Source organism: Bos taurus, chromosome 5, assembly GCF_002263795.3.
Source record: "Bos taurus isolate L1 Dominette 01449 registration number 42190680 breed Hereford chromosome 5, ARS-UCD2.0, whole genome shotgun sequence".
Classification (NCBI taxonomy): Eukaryota; Metazoa; Chordata; class Mammalia; order Artiodactyla; family Bovidae; genus Bos; species Bos taurus.
The window spans coordinates 96,425,934-96,443,769 of NC_037332.1; positions in this window are offsets into that span (position 1 = coordinate 96,425,934).

Sequence of the window (17,836 nt, forward strand, 5' to 3'; positions counted from 1 at the left end):
GTCTAACGTAACAAGGCACCAAAAACTGGGTTGCTTAAGAAAACCTAAGTGCATTATCCCACACTTCTGGAAGTCGGGAGCCCAAATCAAGGTGTTGGCAGTGCTGGTCCCTTCGGACATACCTGGGGCAGAATCTGGTCTGTCTTCCGGCTTCTGGTAGCCCCAGGCAGCCCTTGGTTTGTAGGGTGCATTCTCCCTATACCTTCACATCATCTTTCCTCTGTACATGGCTGTATCTGAGTCCAGATGTCCCTTTCTTATAAAGATGTTAGCTGCAATGTATGAGGCTTGATGTGATCATTTGCAAAGACTTGATTTCTAAACAAGGTCACGTTTATTAGTACTGGGCATTAGGACTTTAGCCTCTTCTGTGGGGTACCATTTTACCCATGATAAGGAATATTTGGACATTTGCAGAGGGAAAGGCATTTCAGGCTGTAGGTAGAAAATGAGCTAAAGCATGGAGATGGGCACGGAAATGGTTTTATATGCTTGAAAGAGTGATTGGCTTCATTCGACTCTGAAATTAAAGTAATATCATGAATATAGATGCTTCTGAAAAGTGTGCCTATGTACATGAAATCTGTTTATATACAAATCCCCAGTGTAGACAGACTCTGACTCACTTTAGCTCTCTGGTTCTGCATTTGCCTTTCTTGTGAGTTTCAAGAGATTACAGTTGGCATGACAATGCTGCCTCAGTGCGTTCAGCATCTCCCTGTTTTGCAGAGATGAGGCATTGCCTGATGGGATAGGGCACCCTTTGTGCCAGGTTGCTGGGACCTTTGATCAGCAACAGAGACGTCAGCTCAAATGGGCTCGCAGAAAGGGAGACTGAAGCCTCGGCCATTGACTCCTCCAGAAACGTTATGTAAACCATGCTCATTTCCCATTCTGCAAGCACTGTGTTCTGTCCTGGATTGACAGCTCCTGGGAGACTGGCATCTGCAGCCTGCTCCAGGCAAGGAGGAGAGTTTGTCACATGTCACCTTCACTCAGGCACCACCTAATCCTTCAGCACGCCCCAGCTGTGACCCAGCTGCCACTTTGGAGAAAACCCACATGGCCACATGCAAACAACAGATGCTTTCTGGATGTTTTCTGGTGTTGATGATGGTGGTGGTGATGGCCAGGGTGCAGGTGGAGGTGCTGGTGGTGGTGGCAGAGCTATGGTGGTGACGGTCACAGCTCTGGTGACAATGATGGGAGATGCTATCTTAACCCATGACTTTTGTGAGCATCACATGAGCCTGAAGCTTGATAAGAAGGGCAGTCAGGCTGTAGAACTTTTTATATCCCTCCTAATGCCTAGCCCAGGCTTCCAAGGTGGCTCAGTGATAAAGAATCTGCCTGCAATGCAGGAGACCAAGGTTCGATCTGTAGGCCGGGAATATCCCCCAGAGAAGGAAATGGCAACTCACTCCAGTATTCTTGTCTAGGAAATCCCATGGCTAGAGGAGCCTGGCTGGTTTATAGTCCATGGGGTCGCAAAAGAGAAAGAAGGACTTAGTGACTAAACAACAACAATGCCTAGCCCAGGACTTTTCCTGCAGTAGCTGCTAAATCAGGATCCAGCAACTGAATAAATATTCAATATGATTGTTTCCTATCAAGTTCACAGTCCCATACTTAAGAGTTGAAAACTCACTGTACAACTTATTATTCTGTGACCCTACAGAAAGTACGAGAACAAATCTCTTTCTTAAATTTATTTTATTGAAGTATAGTTGATTTGCACGGCTTTCAAGGTGGCTCAGTGGTAAACAATATGTGTGCAGTGCATGAGCCGCAGGAGATGAAGGTTCGATCCCTTGGTTGAGAAGATCCCTGGAGGAGGGCATGGCAATCCCCTCCAGTATTCTAGCTTGGAGAATCCCGTAGACAGAGGAGCCTGGCAGGCTACAGTCCACAGGGTTGTAGACATGACTGAAGCAACTTTAGCACACAGGCACACATAGGTGATTTGCAATGCTGATTTGTGCTGTAAAGTAAAGTGATTCATATACACACACACATATATATAATATGTGTATATGTGTATATATATATATATATGTTCTTTTTCATATTCCTTCCCATTACAGTTTATCATGGGATACTGAATATAGTTTCCTGTGCTATATAGTTGGACCTTGTTGTTTATCCATCCTATGTGTAACAGTTTGCATCCTCTCATCCCAAACTCCCAATCCATCCCTCCTCCACCCACCTCCTTGGCAACCACAAGTCTGCTCTCTATGTCTGAGTCTATTACAAGAACAAATCTTGACTCTCTCTCTGGACACAGTAAGCCTTCGATTAATGAGCTCTATTAGTAGTGTTATGGTCCTAATTTGGAATTTATAAAAGGAAACACAACAACCACTTTTGCAGACACAGAGCTGTGAGCCTCTTTGTCCACTTTAAACACTGGCAGAGCAGTAGATGAGTTCAGGAGAAGCTAGTGGGCCCTGCTGCTGGTATTCCCACCTGCTTCTACTCCTGCATGATAACTGTTGGGGTGCACGAAGCCTGGTGAAGTTGCAGCTGACCAACATGCCAATAAGTGACTCAGCAGTAAAGAAAGTACGACTGTGGTTATTGACTCATACATCAGAGCTCATTAGCTGTGACTAACATCTCTAAGCCATTTGTCTTGGAGAAGGAGGGACTAAGTTTCTGAACTCAGATGCCACCTGAATGTCCCTACTCAGCCCTTCTCAGAGAGGGAGGGTGCCAAGGTGCAGAGAGGAGTCGGTGCCCCTTCCACAAAGGAGACTCTGTCCTCTGGGACTGGATTGCCTTTCCTATGGTTTCTTGTCCATTTCTTTTTCTTTTTCTGCTTTTTGTCTGCTCCTTTTTATCTTCTCCCCATGTCCTCCATGAGGCATTAGACTAAGTCATCTCATTTCTGCCCAAATGAGAAGAAGGCAAAGTATTCAAAAAAAAGTATTCCCACCACCACCACTAAGTCGCTTCAGTCGTGTCCGACTCTGTGTGACCCCACGGACTGCAGCCTACCAGGCTTCTCTGTCCATGGGATTCTCCAGGCAAGAACACTGGAGTGGGTTGCCATCAAAAGACTGCATCTAGGCATTTTGGGTCTTTTACCACTGAAAAATATTGTGCTTTGAGAAGTCTTTGCACAAGTCTTAAGGCTCCACTTTGCAGGTGTTCTAAATCGCTTCAGCCTAGCCCACCAGGCTCCTCTCTTCATGGGATTCTCCAGGCAAGAATACTGGAGGGGGTTGCCATACCCTCCTCCAGGGGATCTCCCCAACCCAGGGATCGAACCCACATCTCTTAATGTTCCCTGCATTGGCAGGCAGGTTCTTAACCACTAGCATCACCTGGGAAGTCCCATTTTGTGTCTTTAAAAAATAAAGTAGTTAGCTAGCTCAGAGGAGGCATACTGCCCACCCCTGATGCTAAGTCTGATATTACTCATCAAGATGGAAGATTCTCTCCCTCTCATTCTCTCTCTCTCTCTCTCTCTCTCTCTCTCTCTCTCTCTCTCTCTCTCTCTCTCTCTCTCACATACACACACACAGACTTCAGATTTGACAAATGTTTGCTAAGCAGCCCTCAAGAGTGAGGTGACAGGTTTGCAGAGGGGATGAGCGCCTAGGACAGAACTGTGCCCTAGGCAGGTGATCATTGCTCTGATAGAGGTACCAAAGTTCACTGGGAGAATCCAAATGAGTCCAGCTGGGAGGTTTGGAAAAGTCAGCTGCAGCCCATTTCAATCAGGGCTTTGTTTTCTCCGGCTTTGTTACTGGTTGATTGTCTCCATTTGGGTGCGATCTGAATCAGCTGTCAGCATTGTGGAACTAAGCAGATCTGCTCTGCTTCTGTGTTCCTTAATCATCGCTCACATTTATTTAGAGCAGCTTTTCCACACAATCTCTCCATGCATTATTTCATTTTAGCCTCCCCCTGTCTCTGTGAACTAGCTCTGGCAGAAACCAAGGATGGCCCAGGGTTGTGCTAGGTGCTGCCTCCCCATGAGAACTCACTGTGTTTTTTGTTGAATGGGGTCAGCTGGCTAGATGCTTGAAGGACGTTACCTATTGAGGTTAAGTGACTTTTTCAAAATGCTGTGGGTCTTTAATACCAGAACTGGGACTTTATTCCAGCCTTTCAATGTTTCTGCTCCCTGTTCCTCTCATTCCATCTTTAAGCATCATGCAGTCAGGGACCAGCTATTTCCAAAGTCAGGACAACCCTCTTCCCTGAAACTCCCGAACCTACCAGAGTTAGCATAGTTTTCATAGTGGGCCATGGTTGTTTTCAGTTTCCATATTTATTTCAAGACAGCAGTCAAAGAAATATTGCTTTCTTTTGATTATTGGGCTTTCTCTTATGGCTCAGCTGGTAAAGAATATGCCTGCAATGCAGGAGACCTGGGTTCGATCTCTGAGTTGGGAAGATCCCCTGGAGAAGGGAAAGCCTACCCACTCCAGTTTTCTGGTCTGGAGAATTCCATGGGCTGTACAGTCCATGGGGTTGCAGAGTCAGACATGACTGAGTGATTTTCACTTTCACTTTTATTATTAGCAATATCATCATTATCAAAATACATTTGGTAGGTGTATAATATACATAGGCTTCCCTGGTGGCTCAGATGGTGAAGAATCTGCCTGCTATGCAGGAGACCCAGGTTCAATCCCTGGGTTGGGAAGAACTCCTGGAGAAGGGAATGGCAGTATTCCAGTATTCTTGACTGGAGAATTCCATGGACAGAGGAGCCTGGCAGGTTACAGACCATGGGTTTGCAAAGAGTTGGACATGACTGAGTGACTAACACTTTCATAAGATACATTGGATCTTGGCATTGATTCAGTTCAGTTCAGTCGCTCAGTCTTGTCTGACTCTTTGCAACCCCATGAACTGCAGATCACCAGGCTTCCCTGTCCATCACCGACTCCCAGAGTTTGCTCAAACTCATGTCCATTGAGTCAGTGATGCCATCCAATCATCTCATCCTCTGTCATCCCCTTCTCCTCCTGCCTTCAGTCTTTCCCAATATCAGGGTCTTTTCCAATGAATCTGTTCTTCGCATCAGGTGGCCAAAGTATTGGAGTCTCAGCTTCAATATCAGTCCTTCCAATGAATATTCAGGACTGACCTTTAGGACTGACTGGTTTGATCTCCTTGAAGTCCAAGGGACTCTCAAGAGTCATCTCCAACACCACAGTTCAAAAGCATCAATTCTTCGGCACTCAGCTTTCTTTATAGTCCAACTATCACATCCATCCATGACTTACTAGAAACACCATAGCTTTGATTAGATGGACCTTTGTTTGCAAAGTAATGTCTCTGCTTTTTAATATGCTGGCTAGGTTGGTCATAGCTTTTCTTCAAGGAGTAAGCATCTTTTAATTTCATGGCATTAATTAAAATCACCTTTTTATCCTTCCATTCTTTTGCCAGATGGACTTCTCACTACTAATAACCCTAAACTTCAAGCAAATATTTATTTTATATTAATTAAAGGTACATCTACATTTTTGTTCAAAATATTATACAGCCATAGTAGATGTATGTATATGTATGACTGAGTCCCTTTGCTATCCACCTGAAACCATCACAACATTGTTAATCAGCTATCCTCCAATACAAAATAAAAGAATTTTTGAATATATAGCCACAGCTTAAAAGACATAGAAAAAATCAATCAAACTTCTCCAGCATTGATGCAGGGTTTATTTTTGCATATCACCTTACCACGTTTGCTATAGTGCAGGTAGTAGTCACAATGATAGTTTCAGACTATTTTTAATTTTCTTTCAACAGTTCCATTCTATCATAAATATTTTTCATATTGCTCCACAGACATTATAATTATCATTTTAGTAACTACATACTATCCCATCAAGAGATGCACTGTTTATTGAATCGTCTATCTCATCCTTGGATATTAAGTTATTTCCAGTTGTCATTATAAATAGCATCACAGTGAAGATATTTTAATTACAGACCACAGTGTTTAACTTTGTTGTCCACGACTCCTGAGGATGCCCTGATTGGGAGCTTGACTTGTAAAAAGAAGCAATATTCATTGTATAGTTTCTATATGCTTAACCCTGTGTTACAGGTTCTAGAATATTATAAGGCACAATTCCCTCCTTCAAGAACTTTACACTTTTAATGCATAGACACCAAGGGGAAAAAGGGGAGTGGAATAAATTGGGAGATTAAAATTGACATATATATACTACTGTGTATAAAACAGAAACTATTGAGAATCACAGAGGGGAAAAGATACAATCTGTTTGTAGGACATATAAGTTAACCATAAAAATACTTTCCAATGTACATTGCTGCTGCTGCTGCTGCTGCTGCTAAGTCACTTCAGTCATGTCCGACTCTCTGAGACCCCATAGACGGCAGCCCACCAGGCTCCCCTGTCCCTGGGATTGTCCAGGCAAGAACACTGGAGTGGGTTGCCATTTCCTTCTCCAATGCATGAAAGTGAAAAGTGAAAGGGAAGTCTCTCAGTCGTGTCCGGCTCTTAGCTTAGGTTTGGACAATTACTGTCTGATTCCACTTATAAGAGGAACCTAGAATAGTCAAATCCATAGAGTCAGAAAGTTTACTGGTAGATGCCTTGGGACCTTAAGGTTGGGAGGTGAAACAGCGAATTAGTGTTTAATGGGGACAGTTTCAGTTTAGGAACATAAAAAAGTAAAATTCAGGAGCCAGATGATGGTTAGAGTTGTACAGTGTCAATGTATTTAGTGCCACTGAAGTGTCCAGTTAAATAGGGTTGCAACAATACATTTTATATTATGTGACTTTCACCACAATAAGGAAACATTTTTAAAAAGGAAGTTTACATTTTGCTGAGAATGAGATAAATGTACTTGAGACCACCGGAAGCTATGGGAAAAGCTACGGTGTGATATCCTCATGCTGCATAGACGCTGGGGGCTTGGAGCACTTTGCAAAATGTGTGAGTCAACGGAGATGATTGGAAAGTAGAGTGTGGAGTGCAGTGCCTGCTGTCTCAGCATCCTCACCTCCCTGGGGCCCTAGCAACTATACCTCGTTTCTGTGCTGACTGATTACCAAGATCAAAGATATTAGTGACAGGGACCAGGTAAGCCCCAGTTGTCAGAGGGAGGGCAGAGATGAGAGATCCAAGAAAGAGAGATGACTCTTAGAACTGGATCTCATACACCAGTAACACAGCGTGTCCCTGAGCAGAGCCTAACCAGGTACATCTGATGGAGGGGTTTGCACTGAATAGGACAGAAAACATCCTCAGGACCAGGGCAAGATGCTCTGGGGGAAGTAGCATGCTTGTTTGCCTCACTCTTCCCAAAGTAGAAGAACCGTCTGGAAGCACGTTAATTCTATGGAATGGTAGGGTGATATTTCATCCAGATATCTACTTAACAAGCATTTATTGGCTATCCATGGGGCCACTGTGGGGAGCTGTGATAGACTTTGGGACATATAGCTGAATAACATATGACTGTTTTGAAGGCTCTTATAATCCACTGAAGGAGACAGACTTATCAACAACTAATTGTCTTATGCACATGTGAGCACTCAGTCACATCTGACTCTTTGTGACACTATGGACTGTAGCCCATCAGGCTCTTCTGTCCATGGGATTTCCCAGGCAAGAATACTGGAGTGAGTGGCCATTTCCTTCTCCAGGAGATCTTCCCAACCCAGGGATTGAACCTGTGTCTCCTGCATTGCAGTTGGATTCTTTATTGCTAAGTGATCAGGAAGGCAATGTGTAAGATAGAGCACAATAAAATAAGAGTTAAACTTAGAGAAGCAAATGGTGCATTTTCAGTGGGATATTCAAGAGAAGAGGGAGATGTGGAATTTCCATGGGACTTTGAAGACAGTGGCTTTCAATAGACTGAGAATGATGCCAGCAGCAGGAGGGAGCCCCTAGGGCAGGAATGAACAGGATACAAAGGGAAGAAAAGCTGAGCCTGGAGGTGTGGTAATGCTAGGATGATGGAAGTAGGTGGAGCCAGGTCAGGGAGGAATCATCGATGCCAAGGGTGAGAACTTTGTTTTCCATTGATGGAGAGCTAGTGAAGCTTCAGGAGCCCTTGAAACCTCTGGACTGAGCTGGGGCTCAGTCCCAGGTCTTGTTCTTCCCCCCAAACCTGTCCCCAGGCTATGATGCTCACTGGGGCCCCAGTAGACTCTGGAATGTTCTGGAACAATGGAAGCCTCTGATTCTGGCCACCCACCAGTGGCCCTTTGCCCTCACATGCAAGCCTGGAGCACCCATGCTGCTGGGTACCCATCTCCTGGCTCCCAGTCATCTTCCTTTGGCCACCAAGTGTGAGGGCAGAGACCATCTCCTGATGACCAGGTCCACCATGTCTCCAGGAGGAAATAGAGCAAACCCTAGATAGTCTAGGTCACCAAGGAACAGAGCCACCATGTGACTCTGAAACAGCCCTTCCCCAGGAATGCAAGGTCTGGAGGCTTCCAAGGAACTCAGTCTGAGCTTTGCTTTGATTTTTCCAATGCATGTGGGGTTGGGCACTGTGCCCAGGACACAAAGAGTGGGGCTGTGAAAAGGCCAGAGTCTTTGGGATAATTCAGAGCCAAGAACAGAAAAGGCTTCTTTTCCAGTTCTACAATCTAAGACTCATGGGGGCCTCATTTCCCTGGTGTCTTCTCTGGGAAATGTGTTCACGAAACTACATTTAACTGAGTAATTAATATATCTGCCCAGCATTGTTTTGAAGGTTCTTTCAGATGCAGAGGTGAAACAGACACAAATCTTTTTCTCAGGAGCAAATAGTTTGTAGAAAAGGAGACATCGCCTGCAGAGAATGCAGGTGACATGCCATAACCTTTGAGAGGAAGAATTGATTTCTTTCAGCTTGGAGAGAGAGAGAGATGCAGGCAGAGGAAGCTTCAGAAAGAAAGTGATATTTGCATCAAGAGAAAGGAAGCATTGAAACATGGGTTGAAATGGGGCAGGTAGAGATGGAGGGTAGGGGAAAAGAATATTCTAAATGTGGGGGATGGAAAGGTTAATGAACCAGAGATGGGAAAGGGCAGAGCTTGAAAACAGTTTGGGATCCAAAATGTTGTTTTTGATTCATGAATCTTCAATGCCTTGCCCAGTGGTTCAATAAGTATCTATTGAATACATGAATGAGTGAGTGAATGAAAAGTCCTTTGATTTAGTTGAAGCATAGGGAGCATGGAAGGAGTAATGAGAAATTGTGTTGCAAAGGCCACACCTTGAATGCGGACTTGATTCTGTAGGGAACTGAGGAGCCATTGAAATGTTGTTAGCTGGGTTAAGACATGATGAAAGTCGTGCTTCAGGCAGATTAACCCCATAGACAGGGCTGATTTGAGGGAGGCAGAGAGACCACTTGGGAGTTTTTGCTGTAGCCAGGCAAGAGGTAATGAGCCCTGGGCAGCAGCCATGGGGACAGAGCAGGGGAGAGGCCTGAGAGAGAATAGGAAGGCAGAATTGACTACAGACAGGTGGTCGGGGTGCAGGGGAAGGAGAGAGAGAGAGGAGCAAAGATAACAAGGAGATTTTGAGCCTGGGTGGTGAGGAGGATGGTGATGTCATTAACAAAAATAGGCAACTCAGGAGGTGGCGCTGGGCTGAGAGCGAAGAGTACGAGTTCCAGTTTGCACACACTTTTCAATCTGTACCATGAATCAAGTCTTCATCAGGAAGATATGTGAGCAGAGTGAATGGGCTCCCCAGGCCGAACCACAGCGCCGTCTCATTTTTTTATGGATGAGGTCAAGACCCAAGTCATTTCCTGAAGGCTGCTTTTTCAGACAAACTCTAATTGTGCTTCACGCAGAGAATATTTTGGGAAAAAAATATTCCGTTTTCATAATGATTTGAGATAAAATTAAAAAAAAAACCTGCCAGCCTTCTTCCTTTTCCTCAGTATTAATGAATTAGGAGATACTCAGACCCAATAAAAAAACATATAAAAGGTTCAGAATCATCTTTCAGATCTTCTTCACCAGTCACTTTCATTTTCTAAAGCTAGAATTTCTCGTTTTTAAATATTGCATGAGAGCAGTATTTGACTATAGTTCTAACACTAATTCAACACCAAAGAAAGTGTTGAATAAGCACTCTCTATGGACTGGTACCTTCCCAGGTGCTGCAAAAAGAGTGGTGAAAAGAGAAAAAGGAAAACATGCCCCATCAGAAAGACTACAATCTAGGGCAGAAGATAAACAAATAAACCGATGAACACATACAGCGTCATATGTGCCAGAAGAGAAAGGCAAGCAGGCAAGAAATTTGAGACTTTTTTATTCTGTCTTTGGAGAAGGCATTAGGGAAGACTTCATGGAGGAGGTAAATGTCAAAGACACTTGACAATGACTTTGGAAGACTATTGCAGGACCATGATAGAAGGTTGTTCCATGCAAAGATAGAAGATGAAGAAAATGGAGATGATGGTAAAGTTTAATAAGGAGGGAGGGGAGAGATAGGAGAAAAAACTGGGGCCAGATCATGAAGGCCATTATCGATGTCAAATGAGGCCATTATCGATGTCAAATGCTGAGACACGTGAACTTTATTTTGATGAGGTGGTTAAATTTACCACCTAAGTGGGTCACTGCAGCAGCATTGTGGAGAATGTTTCTGACAGATGAGACAGCCTTGAGTTAGTCCCGTGTGCCTTCTAAGTCGCTTCAGTCATGTCTAACTCTTTGTGACCCTATGGACTGTAGACCATCAGACTTTTCTGTCCATGGGATTCTCCAGGCAAGAAAACTGGAGTGGGTTGCCATGCCCTCCTCCAGGGGCTCTTCCTGATCCAGGGATCAAACCCACATTGTCTCTCATATCTCCCACATTGGCAGATGGGTTCTTTACCACTAGCACCACCTGGGAAGCCCTGAGTTAGTCCCACTAAATTATACTTTATCTGTAGATATTATAATACAGAGAAATGCATTGTTTTAAGCCATTGAAGTTAGACTTTCATTCATGAGAGTATAACCAGTACTAGACTTTTCTTCCCATTGGGAAAAAACTACCAAACTGGAAAATACACAAAACAACTATTTTTCAGACAATGAAAATAGCAAGCACTGGACTGCGAGCCTTGAGAAAAGAGAAATGCACAGGGGAAGTGTGTGATCTGGCCTCAGCAGTCATGCGGTGGCCTTTGTTTTTGTTGTCAAACATGTCTGCCCAGGTTCAAGCAGTGAAGACATAGATTCTACCTCTTGATAGAGAAGAAAGAAGCAAGTGTCTAAAAGAGCCTGTGGGACTAAAGATACTCTGTGGCCACATTTGGAAAATGCGGTCTGTCATATCTACCCCATGATTCAGCAATTCCACTCCCAGTTATTTGCCCAAGAGAAATGAAAAATTCATAAAAAGACTCTTACATGTATATGCATAGTGACATTATTCATAGTATGCACATTCAATCCAAATGTTCATCAATAGGAAAATGAATAAAGAAATTGAGGTACATTCATACAGTGGCAGGCAACTCAGCAAAAAAAAAAAGGATGGATTACTAATACACACAATAACATGAGTGATTCTCACAGATATTATCCTGAGCCAAAGAATGAAATAGTGTATCTGTATTATTATCTCATTTACATAATGTTCTAGAACAGAAAAAACTAATCTTTAGTGGAAAAAATCAGAAAAATGGTTGCCAATGGGAAATGGTAGTATTGACTGCAAAGGGCTTGAGAGGATTTTCTGGGGTGGTGGATATATAATATCATGATAAGAGTATGGGATATATATGCATTTGTCAACTCAATAAATTATATGCTTAAGTTCTGTACACTTGCACTATTTGAATATTTTCCCTGAAAAAATACAAATGTTGAACTCTAATTAGTAAATTTAGTTTCAGCAGTGGCACAGGTTATGAGCTCCAAAACAATTTTCTGTTTATTCTAGGCTTGAAAAAGAAACAAGTAAATATATTGAGGATAATAAGAGCCAGGGTTCTTACTGTTAGAAAAGAGAATCATACATAAAAAAAAGAGGAGAAAGACTATGCCTCGTAGGACACATGATTTTACTACATATGTATATACGAATCAACTTTTCTATCATATATGTATATATATTCTCTCTGTCTCCTGAGAAAGCCTGGGAATAATGATATATCAGGAACACTAATTGTATATAGACCCAGCTTCTGGCTTTTAAATACCATTGTCTATTAAAAGGAAAGGGCTGATTCCAGGCAAGGAAAAGACAAGATAAGCCTGAAACATCTTGTTGCATAAGAAAGTAAGAAAATTCTCAAAACAATGTTGGGGATACATCCATAGGATATGCATGCCTCCTGGAAAGAGCTTCCATTGGCCAAGTCAGGGCAATTTAAACAACAACAACAAAAAATAACTGTGATTTGTTATAACACATTGAATGAAATAAGAATCCATACATTTTTATGAATATAAATAAATAAATGTTCCTTAAAAAGAGTCCCAATGAGTAAATATAGAATGAATGAAAGAGTTTGGAAATCAATGGATGTAAAGACTAGGGGGTGAAAGTTTGATGAAAGAGGAAATTTCCGGACTTCCCTTGTAGCTCAGCTGGTGAAGAATCTACCTGCAATGCCAGAGACCCCAGTTTGATTCCTGAGCCAAGAAGAACCCCTGTAAAAGAGATAGGCTACCCACTCCAGTATTCTTGGGCTTCCCTGGTGGCTCAGATGGTAAAGAATCCGCCTGCAGTGCAGGAGACCTGGGTTTGATTCCTGGGTTGGAAAGATCCCTGGAGGGAAGCATGGCAACCCACTCCAGTATTCTGATGACTGGAGAATCCCCATGGATAGAGGAGCCTGGTGGGCTACAGCCCATGGAGTTGCAAAGAGTTGGACATGACTGAGAGACTAAGCACAGACAGCACAGCACAGGAAGTTTTCCTATCCTCAAGCTATTTTCCCATAGATCACTTATTAGTTACAAAGGGAGAAAGTGTAACTTAACAGGTGAAAACTGGCAGATGCCACCTTAAACAAGTAATCCAAGTTAACATCACCAGTATTGGGACAAACCGACACAGTGGCCCTGCCAAGATGATATTCCTGCCAAAACCGACTAGCCTGAATTTACTCATGAGGAAACATCAGACAACCTTAAATTCTGTAGCATTCTACAAGATAACTCGCCTGTACTCTGAAAAATGTCAAGGTCAAGAAAGACAAAGAAAAGCAGAGAAACTCTTTCCAAGTCAAAGAAACTAAAGAAGCATGGCACCTAAATGTAATGTGTTCAATCTTGGACCAGGGAAAACAAATTTTATAAAAAGAACATGATTGGGACAATTGATGAAACTTGAATATAGAGTGTAGATTAAATACAACTGTCCTGTTGTTTAGTTGCTAAGTCCTGTCCAACTCTTTGTGACCCCATGGACTGCAACGTACAAGGATCCTCTGTCCTCCACTATCTCCTGGAGCTTGCTCAAATTCATGTCCTTTGAGTCTGTGAAGCTGTTTAACCATCTCATCCTCTGCCACCCTCTTCTCCTTTTGCTTTTAATCTTTTCCAGCATCAGGGTCTCCAGGGTTATATCAACATTCAATTTTCCATTTTTGATGATTGTACTGTGGTTATGTAAGAAAAACTTCTTGTTCTCAAGAAATATGGAAATACAGAGAGAAGTATTTAGTTGTAAAGGGGAATGATGCCTCAAGTGGTTCAGAGGCAAAAACCACACACACACACACACACACACACACACACACACATGGAGTAAGAGACAGGGAGAGAAAGAAGGAGGGGAAGAAGGAGAAACAGGCAAAACACAAACAGTTTGGACACAGGCCATATGGGAATTACACAATTATTAATATTTTTCTGTACGGTTTGAAATTATATGTACATAAAATAAATCAAGACTGAGAAGAAAAAGGAGGTGACAAATTTTAGACCACTATAAGGAGTGGATGGAATAGAATACGGAAAATCATTGGAATGATTGGGTAACTCCTAGTTTCTAATGGAGAAACTAGATGAATGATGATGTTTTAAGTACACGTCTGAGATGGGAAGGGTAGGGGTGGGAGATGAGACGATGAGATCACCTGGGCAGAACTGAGTTTGATGGCACAGAGTTCCTCTGTGCAGCCATCATCCATTGCTCAATGTCTCCTGAAAGAAGGAAGAAGAGAGAAGCCCCAGTTCATACACACACTTGTTTCCATTTCCCATAGCCTGACTTGGTCATCCCAGGGCACAAGCCTAAAAGACAACTGTGATCCCAAACATGTAGCTCCAGGAATCACATTTTGAAATTGAAATGAGTTTGATGAAGATAAGGATTTGATGAGTGATTGAACAGAAGTGGGGGTTGGTTGGTACCCCAGATGCAGGATGTGGCATTTTCCTCAGGATGGGTTAATACAGGCTTGCCCAGCACAGCCTCTCCTAGGAGGTCTCCTCTCTCCACCTACTTTCACACCTCCTGCTTCCCCCATCCCAACCCAAGAGGAATAACTTGACCTAAGAGCCCAACATTTTTCAGACAGACCACAAGATGCTAACCAGTGTGGTAGAGTCTTGCTAGGATCCTATGAACTTCTAGAAAACCTCACCAAGCTCCCACTTGTCTGGTCCAATAAAGACCTTTACTCTCATGATCTATACCCAGTTCACTCATGGGGTACCCTCTTGATAAGTTAGTCTCAGCAGTGTCACATGGACACACTTTGTCTTCAATTCAATACTTACTGGGTTTTTACTATATGCCAAATATATAGCCTACTTTTGCGGTAATTATTTTCCAGTTCTATATCAGGCCCAGAACTCCGCAAGATTACTTCGCTTCATCCTAGCTGTGTTAAAAAAGTATGAAGTAGTTCAGATGTACAAATGTTTACAAAGAACAATACTGTGAATTCCAATGTGTGTGAGTGTCAGGTGACTGCATGATAAATCGCCACACACTTCAAAGTTTAAAACAGCACCTGTTCATTGGCTCACAGTTCTGTAGAACCACTGTGTAGTCATCCATGTGGCTGGGTTTTCTACCAGGGTCTCAGAACACTTAAATCAAGGTCTCAGCCAGATTTGCTAATTGTCTCATCTGTGGCTCGAGGTCTTCTTTGAAGCTCACTCATGTGGTTAACAGAAAGCACTCCCTTATTCTCAGGCCTCAGGTTCTAGAACTTTTCCCAGTTGGATTGTTCTAGAAGAGGTAGAGGGGGCAGCAAGACGCAGGATGTTGCCCACACAGCAGTCTGAGGGAAGACAGTCCCTCATGATCAGCTACCTTGGGGATCAAGCCCTTAACTGGAGAAGCAGATGGCCCTGGTTCCACGCTGTTTCTTGGGGGCTCTTTGGCAGTCTGGCTGTGACTGACTCACTTCCCAGAGAGTTTCCATTTCCCATCTGCAAATGCAGAGATGGAGCCTGGGGACCAGAGAGAGCAGGAAGAGTCTGGAAGGGTAGACAGAGCTTCAGATTCAGCGTGGCTTCAAGAAGAAGTATGCAAGACACTGACTCTTTTCTTGGACTGAGAAGTATTTGCTTCTCTGTTAGATGACAGATTTGATTACAGTCCCACCCAAGCCTGGGCTTCCCTGGTGGCTCAGTGGTGATGAATCTACCTGCAATCCAGGAGACCCAGGTTTGATCCCCGAGTTGCAAAGATCGTCCGGAGAAGGGCATGGCAACTTACTTCAGTATTCTTGCCTGGAGAATTCCATGGACAGAAGAACCTGGCAGGCTACAGTCCTTGGGATCACAAAAGTGTCAGACACAACTTGTGGCTAAACACCACCACCATCACCACCCAAGCCTGATTTCTCTCCAGGACTCACTCCATTAAGTATCTGACCTATGGTAAGGGTAACAGAGTTTTAAAATGTGCTTCCTTATGCCAGCCTCCCAGGGCAACATTCAAATACATGCCTCGGCTAAATAGAAAATTAGCAAATGTTATTACCCTTTGGAGTCTCTGGCAAAGAATCAAAACTATAAAAATATTAACAATGTTGATTGAAATTTTCTGATTATAAAAGTGATATGTGTACATTTATCAGAGTGAAATGTGTCAAACCCATAAAGGGAAATAAAAATTACCCATAAACAGTGGTTAATATTTTGGTTGGTTCTAATCTTTTTATATGTAAATAAGATAATAAGATCACATTATGTGAATCCAATTTTGCATCTCAGTTTTTATACTTTACACTATGAGCATTTTCCAGGGTCATTAAATATGCTTCAGAAACATGATTTGTAATCATTTCATAAAATTCCTTCCTATGAGTACAATATAATTTATTTAACCTTCACCCATTTGGGGACACTTGTGCGTGCCGTTTCCTACTTTTCTCTCTTATAAATAATGGTGTACTTAAGTTGTTTGTATGAATTTGTGTTTCTTTCATTAAGGTAGATTCCTAGAAGTGAAATTACTGGGTCATAATTGTCAGGCCTTAGTAGCAAATAGCAGAACACAGAACTCAAGCTAGCTTAAAAAGAAAAGGTTTTTGTTGTCACATGTAAATGAGAATTCCAGGAGTAGGCCAGATTTCAGACTGACTGATTCAATGATGTGGTCAGGGGCCCATTTTCTCCCTCTATCATCTATCAACCACAAAGGCAAACCCTATCCTTGGCCAAGTTCCCTCATGGTTATCAGCTACAATTCGGGCTACAGACATCATCAGTTACACTTAGCGAGAGGGTGTGTGCTTCTGTCTCCACATTCCAAGCCAGCTTTGAGATTCACTCTGATTGGAGTATCTATCCTACACCCGTTCACACACCAATGACTGTGGACAACAGTCATTGAGTGTTCTGACTGGTTTCAGTCAATCAGACTATCCATGACAGTAGGGGAGGGGTGAACTCAGTCCCTGCTGAGGTCCAGCAGGATGAACATAACTAACTTCCCATCCTGACAAAGTTCTTTGCTCCCTGCCTTCAGTGTCCAGGAAGGAGAGGGAGAGAGATCCTGAGTAGCCATCCACCCCAGAAACTCAGCTTGCAGCCCACACCCTCTTGGGGTCAAGCATAAACTTAATGGTACACGTCAGCAGGATACACTAGAGATGAAGAACTAGGTCCATTACCCTAGTAGAGCTTAATGGAATTAGACTATGGTGGAGATTCTCTTGGGTATGGAGCTTCCTCGTGCTATTCTACAGACAAAAGCAAGATGTGGAAGAGGGTCTTTTCTCTAAGCTGTTGGGGAAGTAGCTCTTCAGTTGAGGGAGCTCAGTCATAACCCTTGGAGCACCCTCCGATTTCAGAAATTTGTCATTCTGAGAGTTCATCATTAAATGTCAGATTTCAACACAAAATATTAGTGATCAGAACCTTTAGAGGCACTGTGCTACTGGTGCTATGCTATAAACTGGGGAAGTTACAGGATTGTATCTCACCTACATTGTCATGGCAACCAGCACACAGTCTGAGAGCATTCCTGGCAAAGTTCCCCAGTAACTGGTGGGCAGAGAATGTTGGACTCTGTGTGTTACTGGTTTATTGAACGGTGAGAACTCAGTGGGGCGTGTTCATAAAATAATTGTAATTTTTCTAGCTGCTGCTTCTGTCTATGCTCTGTAGAATCTCCTTTTCCTAATACATAGCACATCGTTCAACAAGATGGGGGGCAGATTCCATAATTTTCTGGTCATTTTTGCCTCCTAAAGTACAGTCCAGGTTCAAGTTGCAGTGGTTTTAAATCATATCTCCTTTCCCTCCAGCACAGTTTTGAGCTCTGTCTTAGTTTCCTGGGTCTGCTGTTGTGTTAGTCACTCAGTCATATTTGACTCTTTGTGACCCCATGGACTATAGCCCACCTGGCTCCTCTGTCCGTAGGATCCTCCAGGCAAGAATACTGGAGTGGGTTGCCATGCTTCCTTCA